We start from the raw sequence: 19,419 nt of genomic DNA, 5'->3' as shown, positions 1-19,419 counted from the left end.
AGGAAGATGAAGGAGAAGATGCATGCCGGCCTTAGGGTAAAGTGCAGTGTGACGGCAATATCAGGAGTGAATCTTATTGGAAAGACTTTTCACATCTTTTGACTTGTGACTTTCCGCCATCATTGCATCCTTTCTATGAGGATGACTCAGGATTAGCAAGCGGGATAATCTTCCCAGTTGATGAATCATTCTCAGTCTTGACGCAGATATCATTAAGAAATAAAATAATGGAAGCCTTACTCAGTGGATGTCACAAGCGTTGCAATATAATTAGAGACGATCAGCGCAGCAGTTTGTGATGTGGGAAAGCCTTGCACTGTTCATTCTCAGCAATACATCTGAGATAAAAGCTCCAAGGGCTGCATTCCTTTGACATGGCAGGAAAAGAAACTGTCGCCACAGAGCGACAAACGTGTACAATACTGTTTCCAAAGTAACAAGACTTAAAGCAGCATAGTTCAAAACTTCATAGTGAGTTCCTCATGAGTGTACAACCTCAGCTCCGCTACCTTTAGGGAAAAATGATTCCAAGATTCGCAACATCTGGCTTCCATGAGGCATTGAGCGCGCACACACACACACACACACCTCAAAGCGCCAACTCCGTCAGACATGTTAGAACAGAGTCAGCAGGGCGCTCCCCACCCTGCAGGCTTACAGCTCCCAGCATTCAGTTCTGGAATGAGCATGACTCTCCCACAAAAGTAGCAATCACAGCGCAATACACCACGGCAACACCGACCCGACCATTACGTATGCTGGAAATAGAGCGGGCAGCCTTAAAGGAGAGGGTTAAAGGGAACAGCAATTATATCAAAACCACAGCCGAGCCCTGCTGTTGTGTTTCAGGCCTTCCGTTTGAGCAGAATGGAGGGGATTGCGCAGGTGATCTGATCTGTTTCCTGTGTGCGGCTTTTGTAATAGGATTGTCTCCTATTGTTTACGCTGTTAAACCTGAGGAGTTGTAGGACTGGAATGCAGTGTGGTTTTTCAGAAAAAATATATTTTTACTGGATGAGAAGCAGGGGGATAAAGTTATTTGCAGCTTCTTCTTTTTTTTTTTTTTAACTCAATGTGGAAAACAGTTGTAAACGTTTGTGCAGGAACGTATGGCTGCAGGACTGCGCCTCGCCCAGTCTCTTGGTACAATGCCAGCATTTCCTCTGGCTGAGGACGCCCACCCCTGTTTGAAAATAACATGTCAATTCCTAATTTGGCTTAATTGTTCGGCCTGCCCCCCCAAAAAGCAAACAAGAATAAGAATTACAACAAGTGGGGCGTCTAGATATAAATACGCTGCTGTCCATAAACCTGTAACCTGGAATGAAAGAGCGTACCTTCTACCAGCCGTACCAAACATCCTGCAGGAAACACTGAGCTGCAGTATGAGGTACGGGAGATAAACCAATCATATCCTTAGGGGATGCTTTGCAGGTTGAATCACAAGCGTCACTAAAGGGGTCAAGTTTGCGGCGGGTGGGGGGGGCAAAAACACAATCCAAGGAAGAGGGAGAAAGGGAGACAAATGCAGGAAGGACTGACCCAATTTTCTTTTTCTGTCCCCTCGGCGCACTTAAGCCGTGGATGTGCAAAGTCATGCAACACTGCGGGGGTAAAGAAAATCCCTGGAGGAGTTTGACAATGTTGCGATTGTAATGCTCATCATGTTGACATTGTCACTTGGGGCGAGCGAGGGTTCTTGACTGTCAGCCCCACAAACACGGGTGAATTTGGAAAGAAAATAGACAGCACGGTCCTCTGGAGTCTAGGAATGGGGCTGTTTGAAAGCTGAATTTCTTGACATGGAAGGTTTTCGTCCAAAAAGCAGTAATGTAGATGAGACAGTGTAGAGTGATAGGAGCGAAGTAGCCTAGGGCGTCTCTATAACTTACAACAAGAAGGATGTCTGTCTGCATTCACACCCACATAGTCACAGTGGAGATAACACGGGCAATAGGACCATGACAGATAGCGTTTCTCCTCCTCGATAGTGATAACAGTATTCTCATCCTTTCTCGTGGAATCATGGCGGCGCTGGACTCCAGAGTTACAGGCTTAAGAGTGAAAATATGATTCCTCTTACACTTTATCTTCGAGCAGAAAAGGTTTCAGGGAGATTGAGTGATACATTCAGGAGGAAGCACTTTATAAACAAGCTTTCCAGAGTATTATGGAAAACTCCTCTGTGGTCTCGTGGCGACTACCGTTTGCCAGGCTCACCTGGGAGAATTTGCAATTGAGAGGACACGCTTATGTAACATGTGCCAAACGCGGTTATCTGATGTCAGTGAAAATGTCAATTGTAGGGAGTTCTCTCTCTCTCTCTCCGTCTGTGGCTCCGTTACAAAAACATTAGTGACTTGCCCCGGGGCACCTTTGTCCTCTGAAAGTTGGAAGTGTGACGTAGTTCTAAAGCTCAGCGAAGGAGAAGGAGACAGGAAAGAGAGACAGCCGATGGTAGAGATACAGCGGTAACAGCACAAGCAAAGGAAGCAAGAAAAACATCAGAGAGGGCGTAGCATAGTCGACTAATGTATGTATAACAGCGCCACAGAAGCCTTGTTCTTCTGCTCAGTCTGCCAGTTTTTGTACTCAGTGCTGGGTTTTAGCTGTGGATAAAGCCAACACCCGGGGCTATAGATTTAGTATAGCTGTTGGAAGTTTATCTTACTGATGAATATGCAAGTGAAAGCTCCATTCTGGTAAACAAGGGATCCTCATATTACCGTGTGTGACGAACAATTCAATTCTGTGATAGCCTATGTGGTTTCTGCAGAACAGAGGGAGTTAAAGTTCAACCAGCATGGACGACTAAACACACAGTTTCAGTTCCGAAGAGAAAGTGATTCATTACTTTTGGGAGGGATCACCACATGAAATTACAGGCCATTCCATCATGCATTCACACACGCAAAAAAATATGAATGAGTCATGGTCACGCACGAACACACACCTCAACCATCTTTGTTCACATTTCCTCTTTGTTTCCTTCACAAGCAGTGGCCTTCCTGTTCAGACTAACACCTGCACATCGCTCTCTCTCGTTCATTCACTTTGCCATCCGTTGCAATCTCAAACACACAAGTTGTTTTTCTTCCATTCTCCTCCACCACTGGAGCAGAGACACAAAACCAAATTGCCCACATAAGGTAGCTGATTAGTCTTCCATGTGTACTGGATAAGATTCAAGCGTTAAACAATCCGTCAAGGGGATCCTCTGACTGACTGTAAATCAAAGCCAAGAACCCTGATGAAAAAACCATAGCGTTATCAGTTAAAGAACTACTACAACTTACTACACTACTACACAGTCTGCACATCAAACAATCACTCCTACTACACCTAATTAATTACTTTATTATGACTTGGCCACGGTGGATTTCATAAACTTCCTCAGTGAAGTAAGCAAACCACCCTCCCTGCTGAAGTGCCCTTGAGCAAAATATTAAGCCCCTGCTTGACCTCTGACCCATAGCCCCGGGAATAATATATTTGAGACAATTTACATGGGAAAACGCACCCATAAAACGTCAAAGTGCTCAAACTCCGGGGATCTCCACGTCCTTGTTTTTCGTGCCCCCTGGTCTAATATTAAACTGTGGGGGAATTGTTCGCATTCCTGCGCACTGAATCAACTTTGTTTGTTAGCTCGAAGTGATGCCTCGGAAATGGAGAATCCGCAAGAGGAATTGATAAAGGTCGCACATCATCCCAAGCTCTGACAACCATTACGACATTGCTGTGACATCGCCGGGTGCGTGGGGCATTCGTGGCATGGCCATTACACCACAATAACACGGAGGAATGTGAGCTATTGTTTACAAGTCGTCTGATAATTGCGCCAACATTAACGATTTCACTTTTCATGAGGGCACCGAGTTCGTTTAGACAAAGTTACGTGATGACAATATTGAAAGAAACGAAAATAGTGGGGAATGTTTGAAGTGAACTCGAATATATCGCAGTAATGCGCCAAAATGTGTGTAAGACACACACAAAATAACTTCACCAACGTTAAAAGAAAGAAAACGCGCGTGGGTTAGTCCTACTTAGTTGCAACATTCCGTGAAAACATTCTGGTAGCATCGCATCGGTTGGTGAACCAGGACTACTTACAGTGCTACATAAGTATTAAAACTTTGCTTTAATCTTCTAAAAGCTGAAATGGTTCGGAGTTGAATGTTAAGTGTTTGAGATAACAACAACAGACTTAATGTCAGTATTTAACTGAAATTCACTGCGCGGAAAACGATGTCGAGCCGAAACGTAAAGATTCCCAACCCAATAAAAAACACAACCAAAGAACGCAGACAACAAAGCGTAACTCACCTTTTTACCGTGAAAACGAGACTATTCCCTTTGCGAGTGTTAATCCAACAAGCACGTTTGAAAACAGGAATAAAGAAATCCACACTTGGGCAAGTTTATGGAGAGGAATAGTTGGTGGGTTCACTTCCAATTGGAGAGCAACATTCTGTGCCTGAAACGAGTAGATGGGAATACATGTGCAGGGGGAGGGAGCGTCAAACGGGGGGAAAACGGGGTCAAGGTAATTTTCAATTGCATTAATTAACTACACACCGATAAATACTAACTATAACTATTTTTCAACTCTTTTATATTTGGTACTAGTGTGTATCTGCGGTCATTCGCGTCGGTGTATGCCGTTTAACTTCGTGAAACGCATTGGAGTTCGAAATACACCCCCCCCATAACAGCCACATTTGGTATCGCCCACGGCTGCCTCTCATTCCATTCCTCCCGATTCAACTGTGCTGCATTAATTTTGGAAGTCGGCGAAGAGAAATAGTAACGGCGTCGCCCGTTTTTAATATAGGCTCAGAAAAGTTTGTTGCTGTATCGGTTCAGCTTATTTTCACAGCCGGATCACCAACGACGCGCAGCTGTTTGTGTTGTATGACATTTCTGATTCAGACCATGGGGAAAAAAGGGAAGCTTTACACAAATATGCTTTATTAGGACTGCAAGAATATGCCAGAGGAGAAATAATTAAGTAGGTAATCAAAAAGTCGATTAACAGAGATGAATACAACATTGAACTAATATTGAGGTTTCTCAAATTTGAAGACTCACTTGCTTTTCTGTGTATTGATTTATTGATTTCATACCGGCCACATCTTTGTGGATCCTCTTAGGACTTGCATTTATTTACATTTTCCGGTATTATTTACATTATTCCATTTATATGTTGAGTTTTTCCCAGTGTTCTTAGAGCTTTGTGCTGGCCAGTGAACTAATGATGTGGGCCTCTTTGACACCTTGCAAGTGATACTAAGCTATACAAATTAACTTGATTTGAATTTTTTGAATCATTTAGTTAATTGTAGTAGGTTTGTGACATGTCATATACTTAGAATATCAATTTGTCAAAATCAATGGATAGATCAATCTTGCAACTTAAGGTAATTATCAATAACTATCAATCAAAAATATTATAAGAATGAGTTCCTTGAACACTGAATCCTCAGGCTGCACCTATATGCTCCTCCTCCCCCTTCATGATGTAAGCCATGGGTTTTAAAGTGGGCAGAGCCCTCTCTTTGTTGACTTGGTGACCTGTAATTAGTGATCGGGGGCCCAGACTCTGCTCCGACTGCTTGTCAGAGGGAGAAATGGAGTGCCAAACATGAAAAGGGGCGAGGAAGTGTGCCTGGTCAAGCCAAGCTAAACCCCCCTCTGGCCCAGCTTGCACATACCACTTTGAAGTGACATCAGAAAAGGACCTGAGAACAACAAAGCTGCCCAGAGACTATTAACTTCAGAAAACTCCAGACCACAAATCCCCAGACCACAGATTAGACACTGACCTGCTCAGATTACTTTAATGTTCAGAGACGATAGAAGCTTACTCAAAATGTAAATCATATACAATTAAGAAATGACATACTCTGGATGATCAGACATCACATGTAGCACCATCTCTGTTACATAGCATGTTCAGTTTTCCAGCTCTGTCCACCAGTTTCTAATGCCTTGTAGTCATAAAGACTCTTTGTCCTCTAAAGACATACAATCCACTGTTAAATAGAACCCAACACCGCTGTATGTTCCCACAAATGTAGCACATCTTACATGAACCAGAGCACATATCCCCCTCCCATCTTCGCAAAGCATTTGAGTGGTCCCAGTCTTTGTCTGCATCATCTCTGTCTTGATTTGATTAGCTGTCTCTGGCAAGGCTGAGAGTGCAGCGGGGAGCAGGTTGGTCTTTTTGTTGTGTTGGTGTCTGCCTAATTGAAATAACTCCCTCTGTGTCTCTGCGTCCCCAGGGGAAGATGAGCAGACCAGACTTCAGTCATGGCGGAGAGTCTTTGCCAGCAGCTCATCCCTTGGCTCGATGTGACCCCCGAGAACTGTGCATATTTAGAGCAACAACCCGTGACATTTCCACACAAATCTCCCCTCTGTAACACTGGCTGATAAAGCACAAAAGGAATCGATGTTGGTGAGTTCGGGCTTCTATGGTGCACAAGAAGTGATGCTTTTTTTGTTACCAGAGGCAGTAAATGCAGTTAGTTTGGAATGAAAAAATATTTGTGACGATTTCTTTTGTGTTTCTTTTTCTTTTCTGACCTACCAACTTTTTCTACGTGTACATTTCAGCCGATCTGTCGTACAATTGTGCAGGCAGGTCAAGTTAAGGGTCAGAGCTTCATTAGAATTGCTGCTGCTGCTGCTAATAGACCCAGATGGTGCATATATCAAAACCATGACCATTTTGGTTATAGGGTGACCTCTGTAGCTAAGACATTGGCTACCACTATTCTTGGAATGTAATTATTGTGTGTTCAACGTTGTTTTATTTGGGAGGCATTGCGATGTTATTAGTATTCATATATTCCTCAAGAATTCCTGGAAACAATGGGTTTGCATGCTTATGAATTTTGGCACTTCTCAAACCTGGCGGTTGGTTTATTTTTTTTGCCTTTTGCCTTGAAAGAATACGTGTCATTTATTCAAATCTGACAGCAAGCTTGTGTTTTTTTAAAGTCCTTTGAGTTGTCTTGAAATCTGAGAAGCCGTGTCTTAAGTCGAGGCACAGCAGATGTGCTCTGATTGTGGTGATTTGGTGCTCTCTTATGTAAGGACACATACCAATCCTTGTGAACAATGTTTGGGTCACAAGAGTGGAAAAGCTTCCCTGCAAAGGATCCCAGGTCACAGATTTCTTTCTGTATGATATTGCTAGTAATGTTTTTTTATGCATTTGTTTGGGATGAATTTGGATGTTGATCTATTCTCTGGAAATGGTCAGCTGGATGAGATCCTTGATTTACTATTCTCACCCCTGAGGGAAATATCAGGTAAATGAAAGCGAGGCATTAGCTAGGGAAGGAAATCACAAAGTGTTATGGTGGAAGGAAGGATGTGAGAAGTGCACTAGAGACCAATCATTCTATCAGAGCAGGATATTATAACATGTGACCAAAGGTTTTAAGAATGAACTTCCTCATTTTGCTATATTGGAAAATGCAGTAGTAATCCCAAAGCTCTGGTGGGCTGTAATGTTAGAGGGAGAAAACAGAAGAAATGTGCTGGGATCCCTGCAGGCAGATGAATAACTGAGGGCATTGATTGAAGTGATTGTGCCAAAGTTGGTCTGAGAATCCATTAATTTCTCTTTGGCACTAGTGATGGTGGTAAGCAGAAATAATGGAGCAGAAATTAGGCGGCATTGTTGTATTGTGTCATTGCAATACACAACACTGTCATGATGCAGCAATTGAGTGAATAGGAAAAGGAATGCCATAATAATTTTCGTTTAAAGCATTTGCACAGAGTGTGTGTTTGTGCACATTATTAATAAAGAGCAATTCACAAACAAATCCACTGCACCTTGACCCCCCCCCCCCCCCCTCTCCATTGTTTCCCAACACTATTGCTCTTGTATTGCTGAGACAAAGCAATTCCAGTCAGACTCACATCTGCACAGTCACCAGCTCGTTTCTCCCTGGCGGATGGATGGCACAGAAAATATAAACAAAGAAGAAGAAAGTGAGAGAGGAATGAGGTTGGGGGGGTGAAGGGGGTGAAGGAGTGAAAGGCACCAGATGGTACAGTGAAAAGAATAGACAATGGTAACACTACACTGCTCTCCGCTTTCAATGTGCTTATGTAAGCCTGTACTGCAATGTCATACCCGGCTGGTATGCAGAATTTATGCTGGCATCTCTGGTCTCAAGTTACCTTTGAACAGTACAAGCAGAAGTACTACTGTTACTAAAATTACGCTGATGTTTGTATACTCTCAGGTGATAAAGGCTTCAAGCAATGCCAGCATTGTTGGAACATGTGACAGATTCTGAAACTGGAATTGTTGTGATATACATGCCACTTAAAATGACTCAAATTTCCAACAAATCAAAGGTCTTGGTTTAAAAAAAATACTAAATCTGTATCTATACAAAGATCTGCACTCAAAATGCACACAAGCAACGAAAGATAGAAAAATTTGTCATCTATACAACCAATCAGCAACCCTGAATTCAGCTTCTTCTTTTTTCGTTATTGTCTTGCTAAGTATTCTGTTAAGTACTCTTACCTGGCATCACCTTACCTCTGCAGACGGGTTTTCACTGAGATCCACCTGGATGTTTTGTCTTGGTATGTGCCGTGCCCCATGGAAATCCGAGCCAGCATACATAGTATTCGTGTGTGTGTGTGTATGCATGGGAACAGAGAGACGTTGTTGTTTTGACATGGCATCCACGTGGCTAATGTAGCAACATGGGGTCATGCTCGTGAGATCTAAGCACCAGCTGTCATACCTGGCCTCATCCCCATTCCCCAGCTCTCGCAGCCACCTGGCACTTTGTCAGCTCTGCTCTGCTCATTAGTCATCGCCTTCGCCATGCAAAGCATCATCATCATTTGTAGAACAAGATGCTATCTATCAGTTTTGGTGATATTTCATTCAAAAAGCATGCACTGCTGGTGTGTTGTTCAATGTGTTTCGCAGAGACCACCTCGACATCAATCAGCTCAGTTTGTATTGGAGTATATGAACTTTTTCCTTATTTATATTATTTATTTTTCCTCCACTGTTGTAAAAGCCATAATTTCTTGCAAACAAAGTAGGTGGTTAAAGCAAATGTAGCACTTCTAAACTTACTGTATGTCATCACATTGGTGGAGTCACAGGCTCCTGTTGTCCAATCTTTACATTTTTGGAGATCTGTAATGATCATTGGTTAGAAATAATTAAGCTGCTTTTATATATATATATAAGGATAGTCTAGGAAATGGCTTTAATCACTGCAATTACCCGCCAAAATAAGTGCAGTACGTATCATTGTTGACACTACTTTTTGAGTCATTTTCATTTTTTTGTATCTAGCTCAGCATCACATTCACAGATGGCTGGTGTGGACCTTTGGGACAACTAGACCGATTCACTGATTGCGATTCTCCACCCTGAGCACTATGAACCCTTTTCATAAAGATCACTGATTGGTGTGCACTAAATTATTGATTGCATATATTGAATGCAATACTAAAAGTAATGCATGATGTTAATTGATATGTGCATTACCCACGTCTGCCTTTCTGACCACTAAAAGAACAAACTATTGAGACAAATGGCTAATGGATATTTTTATGACCATCGTAAACAATTATTGATCATCTCAGTCTGCTGGGATGGGACAGACCCTGTTGATTGGGGCTACACAGTGATTTGGTGCTGGCTGCTGCTTGTCTTTGTGCCTTTGAGCAGGTCCAGTAAGAACAAATGAATTGTGGGTGCTGCCAAATTCAAGCTCTGTGTCTCAGCTGAGTTCATCACAGGTTTCATTCTTTTCACCTCTGCACTAATGCAGGGTTGACAGTAAATTTGTGTTAAGATGAGTCCTTGCACCGTGCAGGCATGGCTAATATGTATTGAACACTGGAGTAAAAATAGCTCTCTGCTGGACTGTGAGAACCTGCCACCTGCAGCAGGTTTATAATCTGTGACTTCTGTTGTTAATACCTGCTGTATATTACGATTGTGTGTTGTCTGGCAGTCAAGGTTAAAGTGTGTTCCTCAGCAAGCAGATTTCACTGATGTCTGCACAAAAACACTGTTATTTCCAGAGGGACACCATGAAAACCTTTTCCTACCCCAGTCCATCAGCGACTGTTAGTCAAGCTATGGGTGATTGGCTGCACACTGAAAGACTGAAGTTTATTGTTACTTCCTAAACTGAGAAGCACATCCGAAGTCCATTAACGTGAATTAAGATGTTTATCTTTCGGTGAAGTCTCGACAGGAGCTCTCAGTCAGCAGGTTATTGTCTGTCCCATTACAGGTCACTGGCTGTTCCTGAGTCATAAATCACCTGGTCTAACCTTGTCTCAAATGTCTCACTTCGGGTTTTTTCGCAGGCTCACCACAGCAGGGATTAGGGCATGTGTTGTGTTGTCTGTTTGTGTGTATGTGGGATTAGTGTTGATTGTGATCGCTGATCCTTCCTGGCCATGGAGGTCACACAGCCAGAGGCCGTGGAAAGGCAGGAGGCTTGGTTGCAACAAAACAAACACCCCCTCCTTCTACCCCTCCCGACCCCTGATGAGTGGAATGTGCACGGTTGCTGTTAAACTTCAGCATCTGCACTGCAAACATGTTAATGACTAATTTATCACCCCATAGTATGAATGTCAACACATGCAGGTTGATGTTGTAAGCGACCGTGCATGCTGGACGCAGGTAGGTCATCGTGGCACTGTGGTATTTGGTGGATACTGAATCAGGAACACCACCCACCCCCATCCCCACCACCACTCCCTCCCCCTTTGCTGCAATAAAAACATTCTGAATATGTGGAGTTGGGGGTTGCATGTAACAGCAGTGGGGATCCTGACACAGGCGGATTTCACTCAAACATGAACATTAGCAGCTTGAGTATTTTGGGCTACAGCAGTGAAAATTACTTAGCTTTACAATGTCAAAGGCTCAATTGGGAATTTACTATGATTAAAATTGTAATGATTAAGATTGATTGGTTGAGATCTGGTATTTCAATATTTGAATATTGCTCCTCTCTCTCTCTCTCTCTCTCCCCCCCCCCCCCCCCCTTGTGTTCTATCTGCCCTGTTACTTTCTACAGTTGACTGTCTAGCGAAGTCAACAATGTAGAATATGAAAAAGAGAAACGTTCCTCCTGTCATGTAGTCACTTTTGCGCTGTTGTTCCGGGCAGGTGTGAGGTCATGGCTGAGGTATAACAATAACAGATGCCACATATCTGTTCGGGCACAACATCCTTGTGCAACCTTGTCTTTATTATTTGTACTGATTCTGTCTCATTCCTTGACAAAATTCTGTTAACTAAATCCTCTGGTATGACAACACAATACACACCAAATGGCAAAACATGATAAAAGCCAAGGACAGGTTGCTCTTGAAAACAGACAGAGGGGCTGTGGAGACTAATTGTGTCAAGAAAGGAAAAGGAAAGAAATGGGCAAAGCAAATATTTGCCTTGATAGGAGAGGTGTTTGGGTTTCGGCCCTCCGTCCAAAGTCCAGAAAGTAACATTGATCTGATCCCTTCTCTGCACTTTCCCAAACTGTCTCTGCCAGTCGAAACTGAAACAGGCATTACAAATACATTCAAACATTAGTATCAGCTCAGAGGTCAGACACTGCAAGGTATAGTTTGGCCTTGGATTCCTACCTGGATGTCATTTTTGTTGCTAGGCTGTAAAGAAGCCATGTGCGTGTCTCTGTACTGAAAGATTGTAGATCCTGTTGACGCATGTTGTCAAGGTTGGGAGAGCTTTTGCAACCAATCACGCGTCAGAAATTCTACATACAGACGAACTCTCTGTCCTCCCACGTTTAACTCCTAGTGTTGTGTCTCCACAGGCAGAGATACGTTGCACTGGTGCCAAAGTGGACGCTGCAGATGGGATTCAATGTGTTGAGACTGAGTGGGAGGGTCAACCTTCAAGGATTAAACAATGAATCAGCATGACTACTGATAACAGACTACTTTTAATTCCTGGTGTTAAAACCATAATGCTGTATTTATGTAAATGCTTAAAAGAATTGTGCTTTTAAACCTTCCACTCGTTGCTATTCTGAGAGGTGCAAACATGTATTTGAAAGTGATTCTGGAGCTTACTTCACCCCATAAAACACACTGTATCATACAATATCCCTTTTTCTGCCTTTAAGAGACACAAATCAATTGAAAATGGCCATTTCCTAATATCTCTACAATAATAATAAAGTATTTATTAGTATGTAGCCTTACGTTAGCCTACATTGTGTCTTTAAAAGAATACAACAGTGTATTGTTACGTGTATAAATCCCTGCTCATGTGGGTTCCGTGTTCCAAACCTCACTTCGCCTCACTTCACGCAGCTCAAAAACAGTGTGAGTGTTGTACCAAGACAGTGATTTAGCAGTGGGAGAGAATAGTTGAAGGGTCAGGCTCTTACTGAGTGAAAGGACTGTCCTGTTCTGTCTGCTCTGAGTGCTGAGCATCACATGCTTACACAAAGGCTCAATGTTTGCATCTTGTTGTGCATCCCTGTAATGTGTCCCACACTATCAAGAGCATTGCTATAAATAGAATCTGGGATGAAAAGTTTCAAGCACCCCGGGGCTGAGAGGGAAGCACATTGGTACTGTTGTGTGCTCACTGTTAAGGGTCTTTACTCACACTTATAGCACTAATATAAGGCACTAAAGTGCAGTCAAGGGGACGGCTTTACTGTGGAGGAAGGACAGAGGAGAGCCGACCAGCAGGCTTTAGATTGCAAAACCTATAAATGAAGAGTAATATGTAATCTGGCTTTGTTTCATGTCAGAATGGTATGAATCAGCTTGTAGAGACTTGAACATTGATTAACAGCAGTCATGGTATGGTATGACTTCTTTGCAGGTGTGAGCATGGACGCTAAAAGAGATCTGGTGAAGAGTGCTACGTTCACAAGCTGTGTTGTCAGAAAATGAAACATCTATATCTCAAATAATGAAATGATTTTTGCTGGGGTTTTTTTGTTTTTTTTACATAACTGCCCAGAAGGAAATATTCTCAAACCCGTCCTCTAAATGTATTGCAACTTTACCCCAAACATATACACAATCAAATATTCACTTGATTAACTGTGCCCAGCAATGCTTTAAGTTTCTGCAAGTAGGTTTATAACTTGTGGTTGACAGTATCATGATCTTCAGGTACTTTGCTTTTATTGGACATAAACATTCAAAACTAGCAGTATAGTATTTGAAATGTGTTTTTATCCACTTATCAAGGCTGAAGTAACCTAATGGAGAGAGTGGTAAACACCTACCAGTTTAATTATGAAAACAGAATACTGTATCTTTCATTCAGCGTCTATGTCATCTGTTTCCATGACATCTGAAGTCACATTGAATGAACAAGTATCAAGAGTTTAAGTGCCTAATGCACTCATAGCTGTTGATGGACAGGCTATGCTTGACTCAGAGTAGACTTGGTGACCTTTCTGTACATTCTTTGTGACCACAGTAATCATCTTGCTGTGTCTTATGGCTGCTAAGTACACTAAACACAGAGATGGAGATTTGGTGGTTTGGTATTGTCACGTCACAATCGATAACTACAGGGAGACTTGACAGAGTGCAGGATTGTGTCTGACATCAGGGGGTTGTGGGGGCTGGTGTTTACACTGTAAACCCCCCACTGGTTCATTACATCACCATGTGATTATGTCATCTCCCACTGGCACTGCAGTGATATGTCCCAGCGTCCCGTCCTGATTGGTTTGCTGCAGTGGTGCACCGTGCAAAATGCAGCTCAACAACATGTGTCTGTTTTCTCCAATGTCTATCTTAACTTAATCTTTTCGTCTCTATTCCGTATTTCACATTTCCATGTTTACGGCTTCCTGTCTGCCTTGAAAGCACAGAGTAATTTAAAGCTCGACAGGCCATAAAAACGTGTGCGCACAGTGGCTCAGCTTTGATCGCGTGTCTCACATATTTTCTGCCTGTTCTTAGCCTTAAGGTAAAATTTCATTCAGTGAGATATCAGATAAGTTCAAACCATTCCCCAAAGTATTTCGCAATAGGCACACACAGGGCTTCAAACACATGAAGGAATTCCAAAATCAGACGTATCACAAAATATTGAGACTAAATTTGCAGAAGATTATTAACAACATGTGGAAACAAAGCCATATTAAGACATTATTTGTTACTAACTAATTATGGGTTAAGCTTGAATTCATTCACTAATTTTCTTTTAGCGCTTAGTTTCCACTCAGTGTGCAAATGTGATCCATTTCTACTCTCAGGGCGTTAGGATCACTGTGCAAACTGAGTGGAAACTGGGCATTTAAGGCACTGTCTCTTTAAGGCCCTCTCATTTGCCATTGAACTTGATAAAAACGGTCAGATGGAAATTAACAAATTGAAGATGCGCTGATATCTCAGCAGCAAGTTTGCTCCGCTCACATTACGTTTACAATACAGACATGTGACTTCAATCATTATCTCTTCTTTAATCATACAAATAATGGCTTTTCCACTATTGTTCCAAGCAACAAATGCATCTTATAGAGCAAATAGTGAAGAAAGTATTTTGGGGGCTTCATAGAAACAGAATGCAGCTTAAACAACCACTTTGTTGTGAATGAGTCAGGCTGGTGCTCACGTCTGAACAATCACTTGTTCACACTGCACTCGCTAATCACGAGATTTCAGAGTCAAATTGTTCAGCTTTGTGCAGTTGAACAGCTTTGTCTGTGTGATCGCTGCATTCGTTGATATTCACTGGCACGTACCACTTCTGCATGAATATGTTTTTCTCCACAATCGTTCTCTGTTTTGGTGCTTTGACATTGACATTTATCCAGTTTTAGTTGTTCAGTTGTATAGAGTTCATTGTAGACACATAATAGTGTTCATATGCGGCCAATGTAATCTAATAATGAAATATTCTGGAACCGGGGAATGAAACCCACGTTTTAAACCTTTCATTGTTAGCTCTGTGTTGTTTTTGTGAATATAAAATCGAAGAGACAAGGAAAGAAATTAGATAAACAGCACATATTTTCTTCACCCACATTCACTGTGTTTGTCTGCGTCGGGGGATGTTGCCAGCTGTAATTTCACCTGTCATTAACCCCACAAATAGAATTCCCTGTTTAATCTGTGTTTTCATCACTGGGTGCCTCTATTCGTACAACAGACCTACAGCTAATGGTTGGAAAAGATTGGCTCTTCATTCATTTAGATGCATCGCACACACATCCAACACACACTCCCTGACTCTTGAGACTTTGGAGTTCATGATGTGCTAGTTCTGTCTTGTGGTTTTATGTTGTGTTTTGGTGTGTATTTGCAGCCTTTGCTCTTCCCAAAGTACTTTTAATGTTGCCTAAACATACATCTTTCTTGACTGGACTTTTTTTTCCACACAGTTGCACGAGATCCCACTCCCCTTTTGACTTATTTGCTCAGATTTCCCAAAAGGCCTGGTTGAAAGTCAATGTCATGTCACTTCTTCGCTACTTCACATTGATCAACTTGATGTAAAACGTTTTGTGTTTCACATAAATGGGCTCCAGTTTTGGAAAATGAGGAGCTGGAGGAGCTTTTCCTTACTAGAGAGCATGATTATCAAACTTTCTTAGTGGAAGTTTCCTGGCTCCTCGTCAATCATAATGAGTAAATTGCAGAATTATGATTCTTCCGAGTGAATGAAACGAGCTGTGTGAGTCATGCTGTGCTCTGTGTCCCTGTGTAGAGCCAGCAGGATGCTCGCCCAGCACAGCAGCTGCTTGTATCTCTATCTAAACACACCCACAACACACACAGCATCAACCACAAACTGCTTATGTTTTTAATCTATCAATTGTGAAGACATATTGTTGTTTTGCAGACTTTCTCCAACACTGCTGAGATAGGCAATTGGTTTGTAAATCATCCATAGAATAATTTACAATGTTTCCAAAAACGACATGCTGCAACAACAGTGAAAAGAAAATAGTTATATTCTCTGCTTCATACTCTTTTTAATCAGTTCAAATGTAAACCTTAGTTATTATTAACCCCTTAGAGTTAAATTTCCTCCTTAAACTTCCCTTAAGATACAATCCAAGGTCCAAATATAGTCTAAACCCAGGATTAGAACCTGATAACATTATTGTAGTTTGTAAACACAGGTATAAAATGAACAATCTCAGTTATGTTCAGTTGACAAAGATTCCATATGCTCATATTCATTAAAGTTATACAGTATATGTATGTATGAGTAGTACGTATACTGTGCGTGTACATTTAGATCAAATGATTTTATACAGACTTTGTTGGGACTTTTATTCAGACTTTAAGAAGCATTTAAATAACTAAAAACATTTTTCAGCTCTTTGAAGCTGCTATTTAACAACATGTTTCATGGCTTTCAATCCAAGGTCTTTTGTAAGGACTCAATGTAAATATCATAGGTAAGCAATTCACGGCTATGCACGGTGAGTGAAAACTTTTTGGTGTTGTCACTTTCAGGCCCTGCTGTGCCGTCTGTTCTCTGGTGTCAGGATAAAGCCAACCACTCAAGGAATGTCCCTGTTTCACAAAATAACAACACACCAGAGTTCCCCCTAAACCTCTTCCCGTTGAGTCACACAAACGCTCATCAAATGTTTCTCACCGAGCTGATGAAAGCCAGGCTTCTGATTGGTTGTCTGTGACTTTTGCCTCAGTGACACACTTTGAGTGTCCTTCCTCTGACTTTCATCTGCATGTTCAGACCTGAGAGCAGACAAAACGTTCTAGCCTCCTCTTCCTCTTGCATCATGTCCATGATGATTTTTTACCTGCCTCAGCCTTGTTTGTGCTTGTCAGCTGATCAATCAAACCCAATTAAAAAATATAACCAGCCATAATATTCTATATGTCCCCATAAACACGTGACAGCCTGCAATTTCATCTCTGGTGCTGTGTATTTTAAAAGGCTTCTTTTTACAGCTTTGTCCTTCCCTGTAAATGTGCTTTACGATAGCTGGCAGGATAGTCATTGCTGGGATACAAAGATCAACAAAGGAGATTTTGTGAGCTATTAATCCCCCTCAGGTTGCTCTGTTTCGCTGTCATCCTGTAATGGGCTAATTAAGGAGAACAGTAGGCCCTGGGAGCGCCACCCACCTTGTGGGCTGTTAACCAAACCTGCCGTCTGTTTTGGTTCTATGGTTAAAAGTTGAAAGGATTCTCACATTAACAACATGGAACAAACTGCAGCAACAGATCTCCCAAGAATCTTTATATTAGACATTTATATCATATAATGAAATAGAAAAAGATTTTCTCAATGTACTTGTTTGTATTTTATATAAACAGTTCATGGATTGCTTTAAATTAGGTTACAGAAAAAGGACACATTGGGTTCTGCCAATGTGTCACCTCAGATTCATTTGTCAGAGTGTATTTAAAGTTTGAAACCATTTCTTTAACACGGTTTTAAATTTGGACACATTATCTATACATGATTTCAGCCTTGGTAATAATCAGCAGCAATGGCAGCATAATAATGGGTAATAATTTGGCAACTCTTACTAAACTAAATAATCGAAATAGAGTTTTAGGAGTTTTAGGCTCTTTTTTAGATGGGATGAAGCTCATGTGACATCCAGGCTGTAAATAAAGAGAGTCCAGAGAGCTTATGAAGCACATTATTATTAGAGGGGAGGACACCCTGATATAACTGATGATTCATCCACCTCCTCACTCTTATTTTCAGAAAACTCAAAGGGATTTTTAAGAGCTTGTTGTAGTCTCTTCTCTTCAAACGCATTAGGGAATGATTAAATGCCACCATGTTTCCTTACTGGGAGTCAATTCACCTCCGGCTTTCACGGTGCGATCTCGTGCTGTGCCCTCAGTCCAGCTCCCCCCTCCCCTCCTGCCGACAATATAATACTTCAGTGATCAAACCTGAGCACCGACCTGTCTGCTTCAAAGCACCTGAGGTCCGGCCCCTCCCTCCACGCCGCCTGCATTAAGTCTCCACTGTCAGGTTCTCTTTACCAGTATGAAGTAGTGAGTATTAATGAAAGCCTTTGATGTCTGTTAATTAATAAACACACACAGCTGGACAATATTTTACTTTAATGGAAAATTGAATCTGTTCAATTTAAATCTCAAGTTTAAAGTTTATTTCATTTATAAAATGATTTGCTGTGTCAACCCTTTGTCAAATGTAATTCATACGCCATAGTAAAATTGGAATCAGCGTAAATCAGAGAATGCTTACTCCAAGAAACAAGACGATGTGATTGGATATTGATTTATTCAGGCATTTAAACTCTTACTGAGAGTATGCCAACTCTGCATTACTCCAAAGGGAACACACTCCTCATATTGGACATGAACAGTGGATAAAGGCAGAATCCTATTAAGTCAATCCATGTATGCCTTACTCACTCACAAAAGCCTTTATTGCTGTACAGACAAATAATCAAAGGATGGGGAGATATCAGTGAAACTCACAAAGATGGAGATGGATAGTGGTTCCAAGCAAAGACTGATAAAAAAAATATGAAAAAGGAATTAGGAGGAGGAGCTCTTCCTGTATGTCACCAATTTGAACCCATGCTGTTCTTTTTCAGTGGAAAAAACCGCCACCTGTGAAGAGATCTGGTTTGCTACAGTTGGAGCAGTGGAAGAAGCTCATTTGTTGTTTTTACAGTTCAGACTCTTCAGGATTATAATCTATAATACAGTACATTTCCTTCACTAAATTCCTTTTAGCATTAAGAAGAGTTTAGTCTTGAATAATTGAACCGTCTCTTTTAGAGATACTCAATAAGTAAACCTGGTGGATACACTTAAAGTGATCGTGTGCCTGTAATGGTGGTTTTCAATCACCACGACCCAATATGAGGTAAAGCAGACTGTTTCATAGCTTCAGGGGTCTTGTGTAGCTCGGTCTGCTTTTGCTTCAGTCAGTCTGGCACCAAAGATGGAGGCCACAGGCTTCTGTAAACAGCCCTCGCCTCCTGCTCACTTGTAGATATGTTTACAGCTTTTCCTCCAAAAACACAGCTTATTGTGTCCTGTTGCCGCTGATAGGCCTGAAGGTCACAGTGCCTGATCCAAAGCAAAGCAGGCTGAGGTCGTCTACTTCCTGCTGATTGTAAATGGAGATTGGTGTGGGGACCTTGATAAAATGGAGATGGAAACTGGTGGACTGGAAGTGTTGAATGGAGCTGCAGGCAAAGCAGAAAGAGAGATGGTGAATTCTATTAAGGCTGGAGCGCAAAGTGGGATTAAATGGTGGTAGCACTGGGAATCAGAGTAGGAATGTTAATAATTCTGGTGCTGGATATGGGTCTGATATCCATCTTTGTAATTTAGCTACTTTCATTTCAGCTTCATTTACAATTTACAAAGTAGAATGTGTTTCCTGACTAGTTATGGCTGCCATAT

General features: G+C 41.7%; 1 protein-coding gene and 1 long non-coding RNA gene across 2 annotated transcripts in view; one reads left to right on the top strand and one right to left on the bottom strand.

The window, feature by feature from the left end:
* The window catches only part of frmd6 (FERM domain containing 6), a 20,144-nt gene extending 15,656 nt beyond the window's left edge, over window positions 1–4,488 (bottom strand). Inside the window, exon 1 of the mRNA XM_076157507.1 lies at window positions 4,330–4,488. The gene's annotated coding sequence lies outside the window, so the exon portion shown is untranslated. The remainder of the gene's footprint in view (window positions 1–4,329) is intronic.
* Window positions 4,489–4,791: 303 nt separating this feature from the next.
* LOC143006369 (uncharacterized) lies at window positions 4,792–12,103 on the top strand. The gene is made up of 3 exons (XR_012964254.1): window positions 4,792–5,014; window positions 6,291–6,466; window positions 11,868–12,103. It is a non-coding gene; the product is annotated as an uncharacterized LOC143006369 (long non-coding RNA).
* Window positions 12,104–19,419: the final 7,316 nt, after the last annotated feature.

The sequence above is a fragment of the Genypterus blacodes genome, unplaced genomic scaffold (assembly GCF_046128005.1).
Source record: "Genypterus blacodes isolate CSIRO-AG114 ecotype Tasmania unplaced genomic scaffold, CSIRO-AGI_Gbla_v1 ptg000073l_1, whole genome shotgun sequence".
Lineage (NCBI taxonomy): Eukaryota > Metazoa > Chordata > Actinopteri > Ophidiiformes > Ophidiidae > Genypterus > Genypterus blacodes.
Note: the sequence above shows the minus strand (reverse complement) of the source record. Positions and strands in the feature narration are given on the sequence as shown.